The sequence below is a fragment of the Stegodyphus dumicola genome, chromosome 5 (assembly GCF_044657685.1).
Source record: "Stegodyphus dumicola isolate Sdum_Otavi_A_Nest chromosome 5, ASM4465768v1".
NCBI classification, from domain to species: Eukaryota; Metazoa; Arthropoda; class Arachnida; order Araneae; family Eresidae; genus Stegodyphus; species Stegodyphus dumicola.
Window position 1 is genome coordinate 175,102,133 of NC_140772.1, and position 26,146 is coordinate 175,128,278.

The 26,146-nt window shown below is 34.2% G+C and overlaps 1 long non-coding RNA gene across 1 annotated transcript; it reads right to left on the reverse strand.

Annotated features, from left to right (window-relative positions):
• Positions 1–707: 707 nt before the first annotated feature.
• On the reverse strand, positions 708–25,701 carry LOC118185098 (uncharacterized). The gene is made up of 2 exons (XR_004757546.2): positions 25,216–25,701; positions 708–985 (listed from the first exon to the last, which is right to left on the reverse strand). It is a non-coding gene; the product is annotated as an uncharacterized LOC118185098 (long non-coding RNA).
• Between the last annotated feature and the right edge of the window lie 445 nt (positions 25,702–26,146).

The window sequence follows — 26,146 nt, forward strand, 5'->3', positions numbered from 1 at the left end:
TAAATGTTAAGGTTATTATATATTTAGATAATATTTATAACCATTATAAATTTAGATATATTTAACAACTAGATTTCTTCACAGAAACTTCCACAGGAGTTTATGAATGGATAAATCCTTCATTTCCAAATAACTCAATGAATATTTAAGTATTTTGTTAAAAGCAGATACATGCTTTTTAAAAGCATATGCATAAATACTCATATATATTTAATATCTTTCCTTTTCGGCATGTGCAAATCTTTAATTTCTGTCCATTCACTATCTTTAGTAATCTAAAATAATTTAGAATATACCAGAATTTTTTACATAAGAAATATGTGTAAATATAATTTGAATGAAAATTACATGCATTATTTTTAATACCTACTCAGTCACGAAGTCAATTTTCCTTCGAAATAACTCCACGATGGCATCTCTCCCTTGCATGCCTTACCCTATTTAATAAAAACTTAACCTGACCTATGCGCCTAATTACAAATATTTTAACATTTATAATTTTACATTTATATTTAACTATCAAGTTTCAAACTTTTGACTGCGAGAATATAATTAATTTTATCTACCAAAAAATTAAGGAAAATATAAATTGTTAAAACTAAATATGAATATTTTTTTTCCTTTTTCAGTATACTTGTTTCATAACTTAATTTAATAAAGTTTTTCTTTTAAAAAACAATACAGAATCTAGAACGACACTAAGCAGATAGAGGTAAAAAAAAACTTTTATTACATTCAGAATAAAATATATGTACATTTAATTGCAAATACTGGTTAAAACAGCTTTAGGCTGCCTTTAGTTAGTTCAGTTTTTGTTTAATCGAGAACCGCACACGCAATAACAAATATCTGTACACTTCCATCGACATCCGGGCTCTCGAAGGCAGCTGTTTCTATACTCTCGCACCTCCAAGGGTTCGATTTCTTGTACACGTGACACGAGACTAGCCATGAAGTTTGCTGTCGGCAGCCGCTCAGCTTGGATCTGGAAATAAATCATTTACTTTATAAGATTATTTTTTAGAAAATAATAGAGATCATTTTTATTTTATGATAAGAATTTTAATAATCTGATGGCAGTTAGCAGCACAAGAGGAGAAGAAAAAGAATAATTGGAATTACAAGTTTTTAATGTGCACACCTTCGCAGGCGATAACGAAATGCATACGGAGATTGTTGGCAACAATGACGAACGTAACATCGCAAGAGAAATCTGTATAACTTCGCGATTTATAGCACCTTTCAATTCTGACAAATTTCGTGGATTTGATGCTTTCAGATAACCCCAGAACCAGAAATTTATTGGAATGAGATCGAGGTATCGCTACAAAACTGCAAATTTACGGAAGATGCCTCTATCTTTAAACGGTGTAGACGTTGAAAGCTTATAATTCCATTAAAAGTGTTTTCCCCCTCTCCTCCCTAATATTGTCATCGGCCCCTAACGCTGTGTTCAGACGACGGTATAAAGGGCTTAAATGATTTAAGCCCAGCTGCGTTGCCAGGCAACCAGTTTGTGCTACGTCACAAAATCTGGTTTAGGGCTCTTGGCATTAAGTTCGAAGTTTTCAATTGTATGCCGACTTGGGATAAGCGTCGACCAGTCAGAGAGAATGCGCGAAACTTGAATGGGAAAACAGAGCTGGAAAGCTGTAGACCAGGGTGATGGCGAACCTTTTAGGGGGCGTGTGTCCAAAATTCAACCAAAACCCACTTATTTATAGAAAAGTGCCAAAACTCCAATTAAACCTGAAAATGGGGTTTTGGATTAGTAAAACAGCATACGCTTGTCTTTAGACTTAAATAGAAAAAAACAAGAGAGTTTTCAACGATATAAAAAACTTTTTGCTACAGGAAACACTGATCCATGCAGCACTGTATTTTGCTACATTATCAAATTGCATGTTTTTACATTATATTTGTACATTCCGTTTAAGATATTAATTTACAATTATTCATAAGTTACCTCAAAATGTATAGGTCAGAAAACATAGTATTTAGTATAGTCTATTTAACAATGAAAGTATTAAAACTCACCGGCAGTCTGTAATAAACTTGAATTCGTTTAGCAAACATTAGCTACTTTGGAGCATTCTTTGCCGTGTAACAAGTAATATGATTGGCCCAAACGATTGAAACGTCATAAATTGGGTCCATAAATATGTACATTATTTCTATTGTGATTATGTACATCTCATCTAGGCTTAGGCCGTATGCCAGTGGCATTATGCGATAAGTAAGTAAGTGAAACGTTCAAGAACAGACTAAAACACTTATTTAAATTATATAGCATAATTTTATTGTGATTATTAATTAAGGAAGTAATATTTTAGTCATGTGCTGGTTGATGAGGCTCTGCGTTCCGACTGTGGCACGCGTGCCAGAGGTTCGCCATCACTGCTGTAGACACATCCACGCATGCGCAAATTTAGCTTCTCTAAGTGGGGGGGGGGGGCTTAGACCCTGCGTCGCAGGTGTGAATGGAATTTCCGCATTTTATTCCTTGTGACTATGCCTCTGTGAGATTTATGTTGCTGTCTGAACGCAGCCTAAGACTCCGTTCAGACTATGGTATAAATATCATTGAGGCAGGCACAAGTTACGAGAGTTCTGTTCACACGTGCGAGACAGAGTCTAAGCTGTAGCCAGTTAGAGAAGCTATATTTGCGCATGCGTGGATGTGTCTACAACTTTTCCGCTTTGTTTTCTCACTCAATAAGTTCCGCGCGTTCGTTGTGATTAATCGACTCTTATACCAAGTCGTCATAAGCTTGAAAAGTTCGTTTTAAATCAGTTTTTGCGACGTAGCAAGGTTTATACTTCGCGACAAGCTAACCTGAGAACACATACAAGGCTAGAACGAACTTTTCACAGCTTCTCACCCTGTTCTTAATGTTATCCATACGCAGCAAACTGCCCGCGGATATTCAATTCCTCCAATTCGCTACACATTTGGCGAGTTCTTGTCAAATCCAGCGTATTTAAATAACAATCTTTTTATGCAGTGAAGCTGCAGTTGAAATTGATAGTTCATTGTAGTGTAAAATGTAGGACATGTTATTCATTTTCTTAATTTATATGAAATATTTCGCTATTATCTAAATGTGACGCATACGAATTTGATGACATTTAAAACCCGAATCTTTACTTAAAACTTGAAAAGGAAGAGCTAACAATGTATTGCTTGCAGTTTGGGTGAAATTTTTTACCAAAGGCCGTTCGCTTAGTTAAAAATAAAATATGTAATTTCTTTAAAAATCTGGTAGTAAGTTTTCTTAAGAGTTTACGCAGCTTATTGCTACCAAAACAGTGAACAAGGGGGAAATTTTCGATTTTTTTTTTTAAAGATGTTACTTTGATTTTAATTTGCGATTGCTTAAAAACTCTGATAATATTTTATAACAGACATTTTAAAAATTATACCCTGTGTTAATTGTCTCCAAACACACATACATTTCCCAGTCAGGCTGTTTCGTCTTTTCGGTAGATAGGTGGCGCTCTTGTTGCGCGCCGATGAAAAATATTTCACTTGACGCTTGAACTTGAAGAATGACGCATGTCATACCTTTTTTTTTTTATGCTTGATTATGTTTTCATGGCCGCTATACGCGGAAGTAATATACTATATCATTAAGTTTATCGTTAATAAATGTTATTTCTATGTTCTGTAAAATCTTGAAGTTTTGATTTGAAATTCTAATGCTCTCCCAACCTCTTCCCTGAAAACGAAATCAACTTTGAAATTATGACTCATGAAGAGACACCACATTTTTTTTTTTTTTTTTTTGTGCCTGAAACCCGCGAAAAGGGGAATTACCTTTTGAAAGGTAAGAATTTTGATTTATTTGTTCTTAGTATCGATCTTTGAAAACGAAACATAATGGATGATTTAGCAAAAGAGAAAAAGAAACGTGCCATTGTACGTATTAAAGTTACTACACTTCTAAATAAACTTGAGAAATTATTATCGGAAGAATTAAGTAAAGAACATCTAGAAGATCTAAATTCATCATATGAATTGTTAATTGAATACCATGAGAAACTTAAAAGTCTTGACTCAAAGATCGATACTCTCATAATTGATGAAAAAGAATATGATAACGAACTACTTGTATGTGAAGAATATAATGAAAAAATTATAACGTTTAAAACTAAGATTGTTACTAAAGTAAAGAAAATTAACAGTAATGAAGTTGTTGAAAGAAGTATAATTACAACTACCGTATTTATGCGAATCTAATGCGCCATCGAATCTAATTCGCATCCCCATTTTAAAACTTTAAATAATAAAAAAATTGTTTGTCGGCGAATGTAATGCGCATCAATGATATGAGGAATTTATTGAATCTTATTTTATACAACAATGGATTTGTATATAAACTATCAATTAATGGTATGATAATTTTATTAAAAATTTAGATACCATATTTTATACAACAATGGATTTATACATAAAGCAGCAGACCATAGAATTAACCTATTAGTGGGCTATTGTCATGTGAAACAATCATTGTTAATTAGCACTACCGTATATACGGTACCTATCGTAAAATATGAACATGAAATAAATCGTAACATTTCTATCTAGCTAACAGTTTCTACAATCAGTGATTAATAGTAAACGTCTTTATTCACTAATGTTTTCATCACTGGAATCCTCGCAGCTCTCTTCGTCAGAAGCAGATTCATTTCTTCTTTCCTCATCATCGTCATCCTCATCCTCGGCGTTTCAGAGCACGTCATCGTCACTGCCATTCAATGCATTTGAAATGCAGCATTTCTTGAAAGATTTCACAATCATTGGTGCTTCGATGCTTTTCCAGGCAGCAGAAACCCAGTGTGCAACAATGTGCGGTGCAGCACGCTTAATTTTTCCTGTCGGGGTCAATACACGGTTTGGCTCACAAAACCATTTTTCGTACTCCGCCTGAACGTACCCCTTAAAAAGTTTATTTATACTAACGTCCAGGGGTTGTAACATAGACGTCATCCCTCCAGGAATGATAACAAGATCACTGCCTAGGCTGTGCATCTTCTTTTTTACGTCGTCGGTGAGATGACCACGAAATGCGTTCAGACAAAGCATTGATGGTGGATTAGAGAGCCCACCGGGACGGCGTTTCCATACATTTCGGAGCCAATCAAGCATTAATGATTCCGGCATCCACCCCTTCTCTTGGTTTCGAATCAGGACATCATCTGGGAACAGCTTTTCATTCTTAGGGGTTTTAGGGAATGTTTTCCGTTTGAGGATTAAGAAAGGGGGAAGTTTGCACCCGTCTGCTGTTATTGCCAGCATCACTGTTACGCGTTGTTTTTCACATCCCGAAGTTTTGATGATACCTTCCTTAGTCCCTTTCTCCGTAATGGTGTAGTTACGAGGCATATCAAACCAAATTGCCGTCTCGTCAGCGTTGCCAATTTGCCCCATTGAAAAATTCTTTTCCTTCCGAAGTGAGATGACATACCGCTGAAATGTTAGTAGTTTTCCCTCAAAATCTGCAGGAAGCTTTTGGCATATTGTTGTACGGCGTCTTAGAGATAAACCCATCCGCTTCATAAACCGATCCACCCATCCACGGCTAGCCTTAAACTCTTGTTTCGGTATTCCAAGAACTTCAGCCTCCTCTTTTGCTTTATTTCTTATGGTGTCACTAGTCACAGGTTGTCCATTCTTCCTCCTTTCACGTACAAATTCCAAAACGTTTTCTTCAATTTTAGGGTGTCTTCCTTTGCGAGGGCCAGTGAATTTCTTTCTACTAGCTTTAGTTGCAAACAGTGCCAATTTCTGTTGCCGCCACAAGCGAACATTGCTCTCAGCTACGTTGAATTGAACTCTCTCCCTGCCTTTCTACTGCCATTTTTTTCAGCATAAAGAATTACTTTATGTTTGAAAGTAGCGTCACATGACATTCTTCTCTGTTTGCCCTCCATTTCGTGACTACGTACTCTGCAGTTTGTATCCTCTATGCAATAATGTGTCAACGATAAATATAACGGTAAATGTAGTCGAGAAATTTGGTTGACGTCATCGGCGAACTTTGCACTCGAATCTAATGCGCCATCGAATCTAATGCGCACCCCAATTTTGAATACTACATTTGGTAAAAAACGATGCGCATTAGATTCGCGTAAATACGGTAGTAATGGTATTAGTAGTGCTTTGAATGGTAATAATGTTGTTACAAGTAGTGCTTCAGGAAAGTTACCTAAATTAAATATTGAAAAATTTGCTGGTGATCCCAGTAAATGGCTCGAATTCTTTAATTCGTATGATAATGCTATTCATTCTAATCCAAGTTTATCTAAAATAGATAAGTTTACATATTTGAAAAGTTTATTATCTGGTTCAGCATATAATTGTGTTTCTGGTTATGCTTTATCTGAAGAAAATTATGATCTATGCATTAAAAGTTTAGAAGAGGGGTTTGGTCGTAAAGATGTTATTGTATCAAAATTAATGTAGATGTTGTTACAGTTAGAGCCAGTTAAAAGTTCTTCAAATGTTTTTGAGTTAAAAAAGCTCTATGATCAGTTACAAATCTGCGTTAGAAATATAAGTAGTTTAGATGTTACTAGCGGTTCATACGGACAATTATTGAACCCAATAATTCTTAAATTGTTACCTGAAGATTTAGCTCTTGAATTCCATAGAGAAAGAACATCTAACCAAAATAGAGAAGTAAGTGAATTAATAGAGTTCATTAAAATCGAAACTGAATACCGAGAAGCAAGTATTTTGATTAATAGCTCAAAAGGTAATAAATACACAGGGGTTAATCCTAAACAAGGGTTCAAAAATTATAAAGTCAAATCACAAGCTTCTGCTTTTAACACATCGGTAAAAATGTTTTGCATATTCTGCAAATCAAACGAACATACATCTGCCGGATGTTTGAAATTTTCCGACGAACAAAAACGGAACAAATTAAAACGAGAAGGTCGCTGTTACAAATGCACTCTAAAATCACATTTGTCACCGAATTGTCGGTCAAAAATACAACCATGCGAAAATTGTAACGAGAAAAATCATAATAAACTTTTCTGCCGTTTGAAATCGAAAGAAATGGAAGATGTTAAATCCGCAGATACGCAAAATAAAACTTTAGTATCTACTTCCCACTGTAACACTCTAAAACCTGAAGATAGTGTGCTTTTACAGACATGTTCTGTTATTGCTCAAAGCAAAAATAAATCGAGAATTGTAAGATTATTAATTGATTCAGGTAGTGAACGAAACTTCATCACCCACAAATTAGCGCGCGATTTAGAACTGCAAGTCATTAGAAAAGAATCTGTAACAATTTATTCGTTTGGAAATCAGCGCGGTAACTCACAAGAATTTGATGTATATAGTCTAAAAATAAAAAATAAAAACGATGATCGCTGCCTTGTTGTAGAAGCTATCGGGATAGAATTAATATCATCAATAGAATTCCAGGCACCATCAACATGTCAAAACATTAAAGAATTTATGATTAATAAAAGGTTTGGAACTTTCGGATACAAGTCCCGTTAATGAGAACATAAATATTCTGCTTGGCGCGGAGCATTTCTGGTATATACAAAAAGGAAGTAATTCAATGATAAATGATGGTTTGTTTATAGTACCGACGATATTTGGATACACAGTGATGGGTAAAGTAAAAAATAATAATACTCGAATTAATGCGTTGTTTTTATCTACCGTTGAAGGAAACACATTTGATTTGCAATCATTTTGGAAATTGGATTCGATAGGAATTGAAAATGAAAACAAAACATTTTCGGAAACTGATTTGGATACTATTAAGCATTTTAACGACAGTTTAAAATTTAATAACGGCAGGTAAGAAACAAAACTCTTTTGGAAGGACAATAAATCACAACTCGCTGATAATTTTTTCGCTGCTAAACAACGATTTCTAGGACTAAACCATAAGGGAAATGATTTCCTATATAATGAATATGATAATATAATTAGAGAACAAGTTGAAGGGGGGATTGTTGAACAATGTAAGTTTGTTGAAAATGAACCTAACTGTTATGATATGCCTCATAGGCCCGTTATACGTGAAGGAAAAGTAACAACAAGAATAAGAATAGTTTATGATGCCTCCTCTAGGTCTGAAGGAGCTAAATCGTTAAATGAATGTTTGATATCAAGCCCTAATTTAAATCCTAACCTGTTGGATATAATTTTAAAATTTCGCGTACATAAAGTTGCATTTTTTTCTGCAGACATAGAGAAGGCTTTTCACCAAATTCAAATTGATAGTGAAGATAGAAATTTTTTAAGGTTCTCGTGGTTTGATCATTTTTACGACGATAGTGACAATAGTTTAGGCTTTAAGGTTTTCCGAATGTGCCGAGTGCCGTTTGGAATGACAACAAGTCCGTTTATTTTGTCCGCCACTATCAAACATCATATTAAGGGTTATGAAAAGAAATATAGCAAAGTCGTTGACATGTTAAATAAGTCCTTATATGTTGATGACCTTATCCATGGAGCAGACTCCGTTGAAGAAGTTTTCTCATTATCAACTGATGCAGTTCAAATTCTTCAAGACGCTGGTATGAACTTAAGAAAATTTGAATCAAATTCCGTATCTTTAAAAAATTATTGGCAAGGTATTGGTTTAATTAATAAGGAAGATAATTTGGATAAGAAAACGTTAAAGGTGCTGGGAATAATTTGGGATTTGGATGAGGACACATTGAAATTAGATGTACAAGAACTTTTACAACCAGTTGACTGGAAACACGTTACGAAGCGAAAGGTATTACAGATTGTGGCAAAAATTTATGACCCAGTTGGCTTCATTGCACCTTTTGTTATCAGAATAAAATTCTTATTACAAGAGTTATGGGAATTGGGTATTGATTGGGACACAATTTTGCCCAGCTATTTGAGTGAAAAATTTAAAACTTGGTACTTTGAAATTGAAGTTATTCTCAACTTGTGTATTCCTAGAAAATACATATTAAATGATAAATGTATAAATTTCGATAAAATAGAGCTTTTTGTCTTTTATGACGCCAGCCTCAAGGGATATGAAGCTGTTGCATATTTTCGTGATCCTGATTCTTGTTTTACGTCTTTTGCGCTTTCAAAGAGCCGTGTATCCCCGCTTAAAAAATTAACCTTGCCTCGTTTAGAACTTATGGGAGCCATTATTACCGCAAGAATAGTTAAATATTTAAGGAAATTGTTTAATATCCAAGAAGATAATGTATTTTGTTTTAGTGACTGTAAAATTGTTCTTCACTGGATCAGGGGTACCGCTAATAAATGGAAACCTTTTGTTGCTAATCGTGTACGTGAAATACAAGATCTTGTATCACCTTCGCAATAGAAATACTCCAGGAAATGACAATCCGGCTGACATAGTTTCACGTGGATTAAGAGCTTCTGATCTAGTGGAAAATAAACTTTGGTTCAATGGACCAGTGTGGTTAAAAGAGAAAAATTTACCTTCATCATCTTTTGATCCTTTGATCGAGCCTATGGTGGAAGAGGCTAATTAATGAGAACATAAATATTCTACTTAATGAGAATGAGAACATAAATATTCTGCTTGGAAACAGCGTCAAACAGCGTCAAACTACTGTATGTTCTGTTATTAGCCAAGAGGCTGAATTTGAATTGACCTCCAGGTTTTCATCTTGGAAAAAATTGAAACGCGTAACTGCATGGTGTTTAAGATTCTGCCACAATATTAAACCTACATCTTTAAAACTCAAGAGTTTTTTTTAACAGTTCAAGAATTGGATAAGGCAAGCAATTTGATTTTTAAAATCATGCAAAATTCCGAATTTAGAGAAGAAATTAGACTTTTGAAAGCAGGGAAGAAATTGAATCTCAGCAGTAAAATCCTGAAATTAAATCCTTTTCTTGATAGAGAAGAAATCCTTAGAGTCGGTGGTAGACTCTGTAACTCGAATCTTTCAGAAAACACAAAGTACCCAATCATTCTTCCCAAAAGTCACCAAGTTACTGAACTGATAGTCAAACACTTTCACGAAGTGAACCTTCACGGAGGAGCCACATTAACATTATCTGCTATGCGACAGAAATATTGGATCGTTAATGGCCGAGAAATTGTAAGAAAAATAATTTAAAAATGTATAAAATGTTTTAAAAATCGAACAAGCACATCCAGTCAGATAATGGGCGACGTACCTGCTTCTCGCGTATTGCCGAATAGAACATTCTCGAATATAGGACTAGATCTTGCAGGCACCCTTTTAATTAAAACTAGGAAAGGAAGAGGGGGAACGAGATATAAATGTTATGTTTGCCTTTACATATGCTTCACCACAAAGGCCATTCACCTAGAAGTAGTCAGTGATCTAACAACTGAAGCATTCCTAGCATCTCTGAAAAGATTTGTGTCGCGTAGAGGAAAACCCAAAAAAATCTTTTCAGATAGAGGAACCAACTTTGTTGGGGCTGATCTAGATTTAAGAAGATACATAGCTACACTTTCCTCTGAGGAAGCATTTCAAAACTACCTGAGCGGTGAAAATATTCAATGGATCTTCAATTCTCCTGCTGCCCCTCACTTTGGAGGCCTTTGGGAGGCTCGAGTGAAACAAATGAAGATTCACTTAAAGCGGACTATTGGGACTCAGGTTCTGACATACGAAGAATTTCACACCTTAATTACACAAATCGAGGCGTGTTTGAATTCCAGGCCAATAGTTTCCATCTCATATGACCCTGAAGATTTTAATCCTTTAACACCTGGACATTTCCTAATTGGGACTACATTAACAGCAATTCCTGAACCTGATCTTACAAATAATAAGCTAACCCCTGCTGAAAGATGGAAATTGACACAGCAAATTTTCCAGAGCTTTTGGAAACGTTGGTCTAGAGATTATCTTTCACAATTACAAGGGCGTACCAAATGGTTGAGGGATAAACCAAATTTAGCCTTCAATGACTTAGTCTTGATAAAGGACGAAAATTTGCCTCCATTAAAGTGGCGACTTGGACGAATAATTGAACTATATCCTGGTGCTGATGGAAAAGTTCGTGTTGTGAAACTAAAAACTTTATTGGGCAAAATGAAGCATACATAACATACATAAACTTTCCCGCTTACCATTGAGTGAATAAGACTCTAAAAAAAAAAAAAAAAAAAAAAAAAAAAAAAAAAAAAATTAATTGCATATTCATAATTTGTGTCTTTACTGTTATTAATTCAATTATGTTTCAGATTCAGAGAATGGACCACAATTGTGGATTATGGTAATTTAGCAGTTTCATTATTTTATTTTTCTTCTAGAGATTGTATGTTTTATTTGTAAAATTTTGTGCTAAATTTAATGTTGTTATTCAATTTAAATTTGTCATTATGCATTGTTATTTTATATGCTACTGTTGAATGTTTGGGAAACTTGTTTGAATCTAAAATTGAAGATCTATAATAATGTTGTAATGAACCTATGTTCATCGGGGCGGAGTATGTTCCGTCTTTTCGGTAGATAGGTGGCGCTCTTGATGCGCGCCGATGAAAAATATTTCACTTGACGCTTGAACTTGAAGAATGACGCATGTCATACCTTTTTTTTGATGTTTGATTATGTTTTCATGGCCGCTATAGGCAGAAGTAATATACTATATCATTAAGTTTATCGTTAATAAATGTTATTTCTATGTTCTGTGAAATCTTGAAGTTTTGATTTAAAATTCTAATGCTCTCCCAACCTGTTTCCTGAAAACGAAATCAACTTTGAAATTATGACTCATGAAGAGACACTACACAGGCCCAGATAATCACCTTCCTACAGTACGTTTTATCCTATCTTTCTGATTACTGTTTAAAATCAAAAATAAAATGAATAAAAAGACTGGAAACTGAGATCTTCAGATTGCAGTCTAACGACTAAAGAGTTTACCTTTAAAAATTTCAAGGTATTAGAAAAATATTAAAACTTCAAAATTTTGAAACAAACATAAAAATTAAGAAACAAATGATCTTATAAAAACTAATTAATCGTATACCATTTAATTCCACTAATTAAATTATAACATTAGAAATGTCTTATATTAGTTACAACTTTTTTAGTTTTTAGTTATACTTAGAGTAAAAAAAAAAAAAAATCTGAAAGGTTCAGTGCATTTACTGCTTTTAAAAAGACATTTACCGTATTAAACGACAGTGTGCTTGTATTTTAAAAATAAATTAATTTTTATGCTTTGAAGAATGAAACGTCTATGTGCGATGTGGCGTGAAAAGTGCATCTTTTGCTTTGCGAAGGGGAATACATTGCTTTTACATCTCTTAATTTATAAAAAGCAAACTAAGTCAGCTCTCTGAGATTCTTCGATTTATATTTTGTCATGTAGGACTGTATAAGATAGGTAAAAACAATATATTTCCTTCGAGGTACAAAAACAACAAGCATATTATATGGAAAAACCTGGCTATTCCTTTCCTCAGATGAAATCATCTGCAAATCAAGCGTATTAATGATAGAGTTCCTTAAGCCGTGAAACACTGGTAGTATGCTGCGAGTTCGTTTGTAATGAGTGTAAGCTCTGAACTGCATAGGATTCCCTCTATGTTACATAAAAGAAGTCCTTTACACTTTTAAAGTCCCCACGAAGCCATCTCTTTCTTTAGACAGAAACCCTTGTTCCTTCTACCATAGTTAACTTAATTGATCAGTACTTCCGTATTGGATAGGTTAAGTGATTTGAATTTAGCAAAGAACACAAGAGCTATTCGACTAAGGAGCGAGATGCATTCGTGGAGGACTTTCTAAAGGAAACAAGCTCATATTCACGTTACACATGGGAAAATGACCAAAACCGACCATGAATACAGCCCATTCGCTTGGGTTCAAACGATGTCAAACTACCAGTATTCAGCGATTTAACCACTCGGCTACTGGTGGGACAATTTCATATTATATTTTCTAAGGGATTTATTAGCTTGTATTTATAACTGTTCACAGTTGTGCCTTTTTTTTAAATTTTATTTTTGATCTTGAAAACGGCCCTTATATTTTTAATTTGTGGCCAGGAAAAGGGACTTTTTCTTAACTGAGGTATTCAGTCCCGCTAAGCTTATAGCAAGTAACAATATCGTTATCGTATTTATGAGGAAAATGCTCCCGTAATATGACAAAAGCATTGATTACGGTAATCTTAGTGGTACTGTTTTTTCAGGTTTATGAGGTTTTCCAGCTTCATGAGATTGAAAATTATACATATGTCGAAGATGAAGCAGATACCATAACAACTGCTTTTTTCTCCTCCGGTGATGAATGAATGAATGCTTTAATTGCTTTTCTCGTCAAGAGTGGGGTGAGGTCGGGGTTGCTGGAATTTGCAGTTTCGCCAATAATGCCAAAAAAAAAAAGAGGATGTGTTCCTGCTGGTCATTGAATGATTGACATGACTTAGCAAATTTTTAAACAAAAAGCTGGATGCAACGTAATCTATGGTTTCACACATTTTTGCCTTCCGTTCTCTTTGTTCGTCAGCATTCATATTTCATAGCGTAATTTTTACAATATTACTTCTCGAAATGGTAGAACTATATTCTATTGCAGACGCATACACGTTCTACTATATACAGTGTTCTCAACTTAGGTTGACCTGAAGTATAGTTACCTAGCAACGAAACTCGGCTTAAACCAGTTATGGCGTTTATACCACCGTCTGAACGGATCCTTATGCCACGAGCCATAAATCAGATTTTGTGACGTAGCATAGACTGGTTGCCTTGGCAAGGCAGCTCGGCTTTAACCACTTATGCCCTTTATGCTCCCGTCTAGTGCTCTTCTTTGCAAATGTTTTACGCCATTCGGTTTATATCATTCGAAAATTTCAAATTTTTTTTCATTATTCGGGGCATTATTTATTATTAAAGGGCATTATTTTTCGTATTATTCGGACTATAGCCACATTAGTATATTTGTTAGAAACATGCTTTCAGTAAAAGCTGTGTTATACTTTAATGCCATGGATGGATACAGAGGTTTTATTTCTGCACGCATAAATAAATCAACAAATATGTAAAATGGAGCCCAATTCATTTTTTAGTGATTTCATATCATACATGTCCAAATTTGAATACTCTTCTATAAGCAAAACCCTTCTTCCACGAAAGCATTCATAGAAAAACACCGGAATCTCCACAGAAGATGAAATTGTTCGAAGAAACGGGTTAACACATGCCAATGATAAAACAATGTCTTGTGTAAAAAAAGATATAGAAGATCTTAGAATATGTTGTTGCGTTCTATGGGTTCGCGGATTTGGAGTGATTGACGACAACACTTAATGAAAAATTAAAACACAATTTATTCTCTAGTATTATACAGGATAGTTCCAGAGACACGTTTACAGCCGTTGAAAAACTATAATAAACACTCTGAAATAATCAGCAACGCAGCCTTCGGGCTCACGGCAAAACAATAAACTACAGCTTCCGACTCGATCTATCGCTCTCGGAGCTCAACACACTCAATATACTCTTCATGATAAAACTCCCGATACACTCTCGCGATGCACTGCTACTCTGCTTACAAGCAGGGTTTATATAGCTTTTCACGTGCCTTCAGGAACATTCTGACTTAAACCGGTAGGAATTCGTTCTAGAATGTTCTCGCTCCGTCTATGGCATATCACAAATTTTGTCATCAAACGGCCGATTTTGCGCCAAATCTGGCAACCCTGCTTCTCCTTGCCACTTTCTGGCAACCCTAAACCCGCTTTGCGGGGAAGCTATCTTACCGCGGCTGGGCATTTCGTAACACTGCCCCCTACCAAGGACTGCGCGTCCCAGGCAGTCCTTGGTCAGAAGCCAAACTCGATGCAAACAAATGGTAATAAAACAAACAAATAAGATAAATAAAGAAACAAATATTTACACTATTTACAAGTTACAGATATTAACCACACAAAAATTTCAAATTTTATAAATTAAAGTTCAGAGTGAATTTCAGTCTCAGGTTTTTGATTAAGTTATACTTGGGTTAAATACTTTTTCACTGTAGTTTTGCATATCACAGTCTGCAGATTCAGTCCTTTCAAATTTTTCACCCACAGGAAGATCTGAAACAGTTTGTTTACCACTCTGTAGTTTATTCACATTATGTGTACAGTTCACCTCGGTATTTTTAGCTGTTGATATATGCTTTATGTTTCTCTATTTCCTGGCAACTTGTTCCAAATTTTGCACTAGAGTTACAAATTGAATCCGATTTTACAAACAGATCCTGGAATCAAGTTTGTGTCTTTACAACTTTCTATTACGAGACACACAGTTTGTGAAGTCGGTGCATTTTCTTGCCATACTGGAACACTCTGCTTAAGCTGTGCATCATCTTCCATCCCTGCATCACATGAATTTTCAGATGGTTCAGTACTTGCTAACAGCGACTTTGTAACTTTACTATCAGTTTCTACCAACTTAACAGTCGCACTTTCACTGACTTCCATCTTACTTCAGGCACCTAAGAAGCAGAAATTTTATTTCCATGAATTATTTCTTCATCTTTTTCAGATGCTTTACTAGCCATTTCTTTTATTTTATCTTTACAACCAGTAATATCGCTTTCTTCCCTTTCCACCTCAGGCACTTGATAATCAAAAGCTTTGTAAGGACTATGTTAATTTTATTAACAGTTAAATTTTGAGTTAAACTTCCTTTCCTATCGATTCTTAATTTCAACTTACCACTTCCGGCCAGAACGTAGTTATAGAATCACGTCTGAATGCTAATGAGGAAGAGCGGTATATAACTACAAAGTTCTACGGTCTTAGTGAGAGAGAAACCAGATATTCTGGCTTCACGCGTCCGCCTTTTTAGTCTACTCTCTCGTAAGCTATTATTATGCTCGGCCGTACTTTAGGTCCTTGATAGCTTCGGCTATATCTCTTTAGTTAAAATTAGTTTAATTTAGTTCTTAGATTTTTAAGTTAAAGACCAAGTGTCGGCTTTATTGTACAACTCCAAGACGGAGTTTTGTTAAACTTTAACTGGAATAATAAAGGATTATTTTACCCTTCTATCTCGTTTTTTCCTGTCACACGAACTCAGGCGATTATTCGCTTATCAGTTCTTAAGATTCTTCACTTCCAACTGTAACTTAGAATTACACAGTGGAGAATCCTACGCCTTCTTTCCCGTCTTTCATTTCTTAATCTTTTTTTTAACTTTCTTTAATCTCATTAGATGCTTCATCCTTCATTTCTTGATCTTTCATCAGCTACTTTCTTCAGTTCTTCATCCTTTGACTCTTCAGATGCCATTTCTGTCATTTCCACATCTTCTTTTATGGCTCCAGTTTCTTCTGAAAGCTCCACTTTCATCTGTTGGAGTTGCTCTAGCAACTTTTCTTGGCCGGCTTTTATTTCTCTCAGCAACTTTTCTTGTCTAACGTTCATCTCTTCACACACGGCTTCCAACTCTTCCAGTTCGGCTTTTAAAGCTGCTAAGGAATCCGTCAACTTCATTTCCTCCGCCATGGCTTTTTCCTGTAGGCAGGTCACTAGCATTCACTCGAAAATCCCACTTCTGGCACCTGTTGTTGCGTTGCGAAGTGTTCGTGAATTTGAAGTGATTGACGTTAACACTTGATGACAAATCAAAACACAATTTATTCTCCAGTATTATACAGGACAATTCCAGAGACACGTTTATAGCCGTCGAAAAACTACGACAAATACGCTGAAACAATCAGCAACACAACCTTCAGGCTATTAGGCTATAACGGTGAAGACAGCTTCAAGGCAATCCCAATTCGGTCGTTCGCTCTCGGAGTTTAACACACTCAAGATATTCTTCACGATACACTTTCGCGATGCACTGCTACTCCGCGTACAGGCAGGGTTTATATAGCTTTTTGACCTACCTTCGAGAACATTCTGGGGTAAACTGATAAGAATTAGTTCTAGAATGTTCTCGCTCCGTCTATGGCATATCAACAATTTTGTCGTCAAATGGGCGATTTCGCGCCAAATCTAGCAACCCTGCCTTTCCTTCCCACTTTATGGCAACCCTAAACCCGCTTCGCGGGGAGGGTATCTTACCGCGGCTGGGCATTTCGTAAAAATATTTTATGCGTAACGAAACTACTGATTAAGTATTAATAAAAGGAGATATTTATTGAATATTTTTGTTCACCCACTGATTAGACATCCTGTAAAACCAGAGATGTACTGGTTTTACAATACTATATATATATATATATATATATATATATATATATATATATAACTAAAAAATGGGCCTATTTCATAATCTTTAGTCTGTCAAATAGCTCTTTGACAGTGAAAATTCCTTTTTTTCCTTTTCTTAGTTTCTTAATCGTTACCACACGACAATTAGCCAGAAATTCATTAATTTCCATTCACTAGTATTTTAAAAAAATTTAAAAAATTTTAACAGACGGTTTCACTCAAATAAGAGCTCCACAACATACGACCCTCAAGAATTCTTAGTCCCTCCCACTCCCATGAATTACTTCACACAAGTCTTACAGACTGATATAATTCAAAGCCCCCGCTGCCGATAAAGAATTTCGGAAACACAACCCTTCTGAGTCAGACGCGAAGAAAACACTTTGCCCACTTCCAACTAGAAAGAACGTAAGTTAATTAATGCTTTTTCTGGCCTTTTTTTATATCTTCATGTACATTCCCTATTCTTATTATATATTTTTTAATTTAAATTTTTATTTTTTATTTTTTGATTTGTTTTTGCAAAAATTGCATTATATTTCTTATATTTAGTAATTTTATAATGTTTATTTCAATTACTTTGAATTCTATATCATAATGCCAATATCCAATGTTTAATTTTTACAAATAGTTTTGAATTAAAACATAAACACGAGGGTGTCGGGGGACAATTACTCGAGCAATATCAATTTTACTGCAGAAATTGCTTTTCACTCAAAATTGAATTAGCTAAAATGCTTAATCGGAATCAGTTCTTTGTTTCTCTGCTTTGGTTCTTGATCCATTCTATTCACGGAAATTATAGGCCTTGCTTGAATTGCCGGTTTGGCATCGCCTTATTACTCGAGTAAAGGACGAAACACCTTCGTATTTATTTCTTAATTATTGTTCATTGAACGGGAGTTGGTTTGTTCCCCTTGAAAAGTCAACTAATTTCCGATCAATGGCAATGATTACTTGCATTTAATTTAATTACTTGCTTTTAATTTATTTCTTTTTACAATTGAAATTTTGTTATTCATGATTTAATTCAAGTCTCCGTTAACATTTTTAACAATTTACATTCAAGTCACTTTAAAACAATTTTCGAAATTGAACTTACTAAACTATGAATTCACTCTTTTAAGATAATTCTACTAAAATTAATCCTAGGAGATAATATAATCAATATTTCTCTAGTAAATAAATTATTATTAACTTACTTCGCAGCAATTGCCCAAGTAGTAGAATAACTCGATTTCGCACTCAGTGAATTTAAAATCATACAACATTTATATATATATATATATATATATGGGTACACCTATAAATTCAACGTATATATGTGTGTGTGTGTGTGTGTGTGTGTGTGTGGTATATTGGTATACCAATAAATTCAAATTATACCAATAAATAATACCTTTTGGGAGATTTCAAACTTTCCATCTCCAATAGCACCAAACAGGCAACCATTAGCGTCACTTTTTCCTTTTGAATTACTGTCCTTTGTTTTCTTACAATAGTAAGTGCGGCTATGTAGATGAGTCATTCAGAAAATTGGGATGAACTATTATAAATTAAATTTAAAATGATTCAACAGCTAATTGTAGATGAACAGAAGCAGAATGGTTTTCCTAGGAAAACAGATTAATTTGAATTTGATCAATCTCCTCTTGATAACATTGAATCAGATTTTAATTGTATTCCACTTCTTTTTATACATTTTCTTACATATTTCTGTTATTTTAGGCATTTCTTCTGATTTAAAATACTGAGTTGCCCCCCCTTTTTTTTTAACATGTTTATTGGGAGATTTAGGGATTTTACTGGTTCTAAATTTCATTTCTTTTATGTCTTTATAGCTTTAGTTCTAAATTTCATTTCTTTTATGTCTTTATAGCTTTAGTTCTAAATTTCTTAATATCTTGTCTATGACTGATTACGTTTTCAGCAGCATATTCAGCAGAAATAATATTGGTATATTTTTTTTAAAAAAACAATTTTGTAATACCATGTAATACGGGAATACCATGTATATAGTATACCAAAAATATACTGGTTTCACAACACCCAGAAGTATACTGCAACGACCAAAAATCCTAAGCGCCATTTAATATCCCTACGTATTCATATGAGCTTTTTTACAGACCAGATGGCATGTATATTAACAGTATTCAGTATTCAAAATGCTTCAAAAGCAAATACATCTTGTGAGAAGTATCGTTTCCCGTTGATGAATGTGGCCGATCTGAATGTTGTTGAAGCTTGTTAAACCTCCTTAACGCCTTTTATAGTATATAGTGAGCACCAAGATGCTATTTACTCCAGATTCAAATGTGATCAACGATCCAAGTTTGTTGCTAAGATCAAAGCAGCAAGTCATAATTCGAAATCTACTAATGCATTCTTGGAGAAAATGAAGACATATAGGTATTGCACATATATTGTTTGAACATATTCCTGAGAAGTCCATGACGTTAGTAGCGGAGTTTTGTGTCTTTTGTCTCCTGAAAAGATCTTTTTCCTCGGAAATCGATACAAGTGGAAATTTTACGAAAAGCCTTTCTATCACTGAAATCACGCTGCAAGCTTATATTCTTCAGATTGAACATTTAAAAAATACTGCTTTATCAAATGTTCAATCGTTTGCATTAAACTTTAATTAAACGGCCCCGAAATCTTTCTAAAACTCTGTAAACACCCTCTGTATATATTATTTATATATTTATTACGTATGATTAAGGAATCTGTTCGATTCGTTTCACTTCACTTCATGCGGCTTACTTTTAACATTTTCACCACTTTTTAAGTCATGATTTGAACTGCGCAGTATATAGTCTTACTGTGAATCTTTTGTTACCATTTCAGTAAAGCAGTCTGAGGTCGAAGGAATTCAGTGCCGTCTCAGAAGTTAAGAAATTCGTCCCCTCTCCTCGATTGGAAAGCCTTACTCTAAACGTTACGTTATTTAGATTCCTTACATATAGTATAAATGTATACGATAATAAAAGAATAAATATAAGTTAGAATGATGTGGCTGCTCCCAAATTTAATACGTGGAAACAATAAAATATTTACATAAGCTTTGTTTTCTTCTAATAATTTGATTGGAAAAGAAGGTATTAAAAATTATAGTTGTAAGTGGGTACTTTTAAGATTTCCATTTATGGATAAGTTAGATATTTCCTTTTGCTTTTTTTCCCATCTTCAAATTTTTTTTCAAAAATGTCGGAATTTTATTTAGTATATGCGTTTTATAAGCAAATTATTATTCTGCAGATAAGGTGGCATCAGAGATGAGTCTCATGAAATTCATTATTTTTATAAATATTTAAGGAAATTATAATATGATTCAGTTATTAACAAACATACTATTTTTCAATAGCTAATTTTTTTAAATGAAATTTCAACGACAGAGAAGAGAAATATAATGACAAAACTTAAGCACTGCATGTATTGGCATACATGCAAAATAAAAATATGTAAATCAAAATTGTAACCTTAATTTGCAATAGACCCTTCTCTCCTTTTTAACTTGGTTATTTTCCCTTTCCATCACAGATTCCTTGAATATCACAAAGCAGTCAATAGTATCCCATAATGTATGAAAAACAACATACAGACAGCCAGTTCATGCATCGAGAACTGTACTCGGGAAGAACTACTATGTATTTTACGGTTTCAGCTGTTCAGCCACAAATGGGCTGAACGAAAGGAGCAATTTTCATTGCGTTACTTGAATACGGCAAAGGACACGACGACTATCTACCTAACAGGATAATTTGATTGATTCACTGACTGATCAAGGCAAGTCAATTTGAGGGCTATCTGGCTATAGGCAGGCATGCCCTTCTGGAGGCCGTTTTAAGGGAAATTGGCTCTTATTCTCTTTACAGATGGAGAAAACTATGACAGTAAATTACGCAGCCAGTTCACGTGCCTAAGATAGAATCTGGATCGAACTTCCAGTATGTAACGGATTTAAACACTACATTACTAGTGCTACAAAATTAACGACGCATTAATAGTTTCAGGTTAAATAATAAAACAGATTTCTGTGCAGAGCAGCGTTTTTCATTTGAGACGAATCGGAATGCTGATTTCACTGGAAGTAGGGATAGACGGGCTAAACATGCATAAATGAATGACTCATCATATGTTATATTTATGTAAAATTTTCTTTAAGATACGATTATTATTTCAAGAGTTCTGCAAAAATAGAAAGTTCAGAAATCGTATGTGAAATCTTTAAATTTCATAAAACGTATATAAATTCGAAAAGTTTGAGGTTTACATCTTAGGAATTTTCTCCTTCCTTCCGGCAGGCCTTCGTGGTGTAACGATTAGCACACTCGGCCCGTATTCGAGAGAGCAGGTTCGAGTCTCGGCGAGGGCATTGACACTTTTTCATCTACTCCTGCTTTGTAATAACCTTCTGTATCCACATTGGCGTCCGAACTAAACTTTGGTGGATGGTGATTTTTCACCACCAGGATTTAGCGATTGGGTCCCCTCACCCCAGTTGCCCTTTATAAGGGATAAGGTATGCGGGTATGGCGCGGTCCCCCGTCCTGGCAAGCCCAAGCTCGCCTTATGGCTTTTCTAGACCGGCTAAAAAGGGATAAGGTATTTAGGTTTTCCCCTCCTTCCAGCATGCCTTGGTGGTGTAACGATTAGCACACCCGTCTAGTATTCGAGAGGTCCAGGTTCGAGTCCTGGCGAAGGCATTGCTCGCTTTTCGTGTTTCCCACCTCAGAAATCCTAATTATTCTACAACCTGTGAGACACCACCTACCGGTAGCCTAACGTCACCAAACAATAAGAAAATGGAAAGACAAAATGTTGCCCTATATGTAATGTGATGCAAATAAAAGGGCAGTTTTACAAAACAAATTATAATTTAACCAAACGACTAAATTACCTAACAATTAACATCTGTGGAGAGCTGACGCCTCAAAGAAGTTAGTTATTAAACCACGGGAAACAAGAAGGTCCAAAAAAGACATTTTCAATTCAGCAGAAAGTAGACTTTTCTTTTTATAAAATTGACATAATTTAGTTAATCGTGCTAAAATACCAAGAACAGTTGTTTTGCAATTTTTCTTGCAGAAGTATACTTATAAGGCATTTCTCCCACCTTATTAGCATGCCTTCGTGGTGTAATGGCCAGCACACTCCGCGCGTTTTCTAGAGGTCCGAGGTTCGAGTCCCGGCGAGGGTGTTGCTCATTTTCCATGTCTCCTGCTGCAAAATAACCTGATGTCTCTATAGTGGTGCCCGAACTAACAAAAGGTGTTGGATGATGATTCTTCACCACTAGAATTTGGCGATCGGGTCCCCTAATCCCCATCGCCCTTTAAAAGGGGGAGAATATAAGGTATTTATCCCGCCTTATTAGCATGCCTTCGTGGTGTAATGGCCAGCACACTCGGCGCGTGTTCGAGAGGTTCGAATCCCGGCGAAAGCATTGCTCATTTTTCATTTCTCCCGCTTCAAAATAACCTAATGTCTCCACATACTTAAAGAGATTAAAATTATTTTAAATACTTTTTTATGATTAAAAGCTTTGAAAAAGATTGAAATCCCATTATTGGATTTTTAAAGTAGTAGTTTTCTTGTAAATTTTACATTTAAATTTCTAGATAGAATTGTAAATTTCAACTTTCTCATTGGATAATGTCAACACGAATCCATTTTCCTTAATGTACCTCAAATTGTCACATGTTCTTGCCCTAACAGCGAATCAACAACTGTACAATAAGCTAATGAAAGTCTCACGTTAAGAAAATGAATAAACTGAACAAAAGAAAACGTAGTCTTAACTGGGCAATCAATTAAACAGTTTTAATATAAGTAATTTTCCTTTCTTCTAATCCTTTTATATATTGTACTTTTTATGAAAAACAAGTCATACGATATTACAAAAAAAGATGTTATTATCCAACTACATAAGTTTAAAATTCTATTAACTGATATACGTAACTGTAACTTTTAATAATTTTCTTATTTTGAATGCTGAAGTTTTCTTCTTGGTTTATAATTATCAACTTCAGCATTCAAAATTTCAAAATTCAAAAGCAGAATTATTTCAAATCTTTAAATTAATTATTAAATTAATTAATAATTATTTTCAAGATTTGAAACAATGTCAGTAAAAATGCTTTTCATTTCTCTCGCATTTCATTATCACATATATGTGAAACTTTGAAAGTGTGAGAACGGGTACTCTTGATGTTATTGTCATTCGATGTTTTGGAAAGTGCTTCATGTTTCTTACCTCGGTGGTTCGTACGAAGATGTTTTAATGCTGCGAAATTTTGTCGCTGTGAGGATGACCTCTAGTAAAAATATTTTATTTTTGGTTTTAAATCTAACATAAGTAAAGAATAAGTAATAAAAATAAGTAAAGAATGAAAATCATTGAGGAATGATGCAAAATCTCCTCAAGATAAATACACACCCGGAAGTAAACGATTTCATCTCGAAGTTAGTGAAGATGGAGATTCATTTCTAAGTTGTTTTTGTAAAACATCTGTGATATTTCAGATATTACCTGTTCACATGACCAGGTGTCTCCGAAGTAAATGATAATTTTGCATTTCTTTCATTCTCGATGAAGAACTTGGTGACAGAAGAAAATTCCGTTTTCTAACACGAAATCACTTTTCGTAAGAAGGTAATTTATAAGCTCGTAATAAAACTTAAAATTTTGAAATCCGGACGTAAGAGTTAATGAAAATTGTTTAAAAATGCTCGTGGTAATCAGTTACATCATGTATCTAAAAACGTCTCTTGCCTTTTGTCTTTCTGCAGCAAAGATTTAGCAGCAAACGATTTCCTTAAAGTTTAAGAGAAGAGTTATTTTCAATTTGTTATCAAATATTGTCCGTTATATTCGTAAATAGACATTATCTCTGGACAATGATACACGAAATCCTTTCATTTATTTCTGGCATTATAAACTTACATTGCTTAATACACCATAAGTTAATCATAAAAAAGGTCACTTTATCGGTAACTTTTAAGAGCATTTTGCAACAAGTGTTATGTTGTACTAACGACCTGTAAAAGATGGAATGCAAAATGTTTAGTTTCACTTTTGGTGTATATAGTCATCTGCATCGAAGACAGAATTTAAATGGTTATGGTGAAATTTAGTAACAACATATTAATCGCCAAGCTTATAAAAATAACTCTTTTTTAACTTTTTTTCAAACCTTGATGTACTTTTTAACGTTCTGATGTATTTAAAAACTTTAATTACTCTTTAAATCATTTTATTTTCAAATTATAAATGCCGAAACAAACTCCGGACTTTTTAAAAGTAAAATTCATTTTAGTTTTTAATTTTAATTAACAGTAAAGATTTAGTTTTATTTGTCAGCTACAGCAGATAATATTTTTATTCAAGAGCAGGACAGAAGAGAAACATTTAATTTGTTTAATAGTTTAGATCATTTTACATTTTTTTGATTTTTTAAAACCAATACTGGCAAATCCTTCGAATTGTTAGTTGTAAGTATTTTTGGCACTCTTCTGCTGTCGGAACCGGATTAAGAAATGTATGTATGTATGCATTTCTGTATGTAAACACATATACATACGTACGTATACATATATACTTGCACAAATGAACACATACATCCATACATAAGCTTCTGAATCTGATCCCGATAACAGATAATACCGTTTTTTTTTAGTAAAGAAGTTAATAAAATGCCTACCCTGATATAAAAATTCCACTCAATCAGTGAAAAAATGGTACTAAAATCTTAGAAAAACTGCTTTAGTTGATTGTAATATCATCCCGACTTTTATTGTGTTTATTTCATGTAATAATGAACGTTCTGAATAAATTATTAAGGTTTAAAATTCTTTAAAACTGTTCTTTATTTACAGAAACATATTTGGTGGGTTCTACGATATCTCTATTGCGATTGACTGAATGCCTCGATAAATTAAATTTGAAGACCTTGTTGTAGCAAGAGAACATATTTTATGTGAACCCATTTGTAGACATTCTGGAAATGAATTTCAAATATCGTACTTACCGCAATCAGACAGCATAGCACCAATAAGCAACAGGCATTTTTGGGCACGGAGAACATGACTGAAATGTGGAAATAATCCTAAGAGATAGGATAAAGCAGATTGCAACTCTTGGTGGCAGGTCACTGTGAAAACTATCTAATGAAGTGATGTCTTGCTTGCTTTTTATGGGATCTCAAGCTTGCTTTTATGGCGAAGAGCGAGCGAGGACCTTGACTTCACCGGTTATCGGACGCCCCTTTTCGTGGGAAAGAGAGCATCCCAGAGGTTAAGTGTCTGTCGCAATTGAAGGCTGTGGACAGACCCTTTTTTTCCTTTTCCGATTCAGTGTTTCCATATGTGCCCATTTGAGAATGAATGAACTGAAAAGCACATCCGGCAGATAAGGCTATATTTTTCTCCAAAGGTCAGCTATGTTTTAAAAAAGGTTCCTTTGTTTACTAATTTGAATACATTTTTCTTAGCTGTATCTGTGCGAAAATGAAGGATTGTTTATTGGTTGCATTAATCTGCATTGGAAATGCAGATTTCTTTATAATTAAAAAATTGTTAAAAATCTCAAAGAAATAATTTTTTATTTCATTATAAGTTTTTTGATTATATAACTAATTTCTTTCTCGATTAACATCTGTATTGTGATTTTATTACAATTGATTTCATTTATAATGAAAATTTCGAACCAAATTAAGATTATTTTCTCAAATATACTAAAAATCATTAAAGAAGTGTAAAAAGAAGCTAAACATAATTTATATGAAAAAAATTGTTAAAACTGTAAAATTTTATAGAAAGCATTGCATTTTATTACAAACAGGAAAACTATTTTCTGTAGACTAAGGTAAAAACATGATGAGGCAGACAGGTTAGTAAGAAAATTTCTTTTCTTGTAGTTTACTGCATTTTACACTACATAGAGTGTTCTATAAACATGAA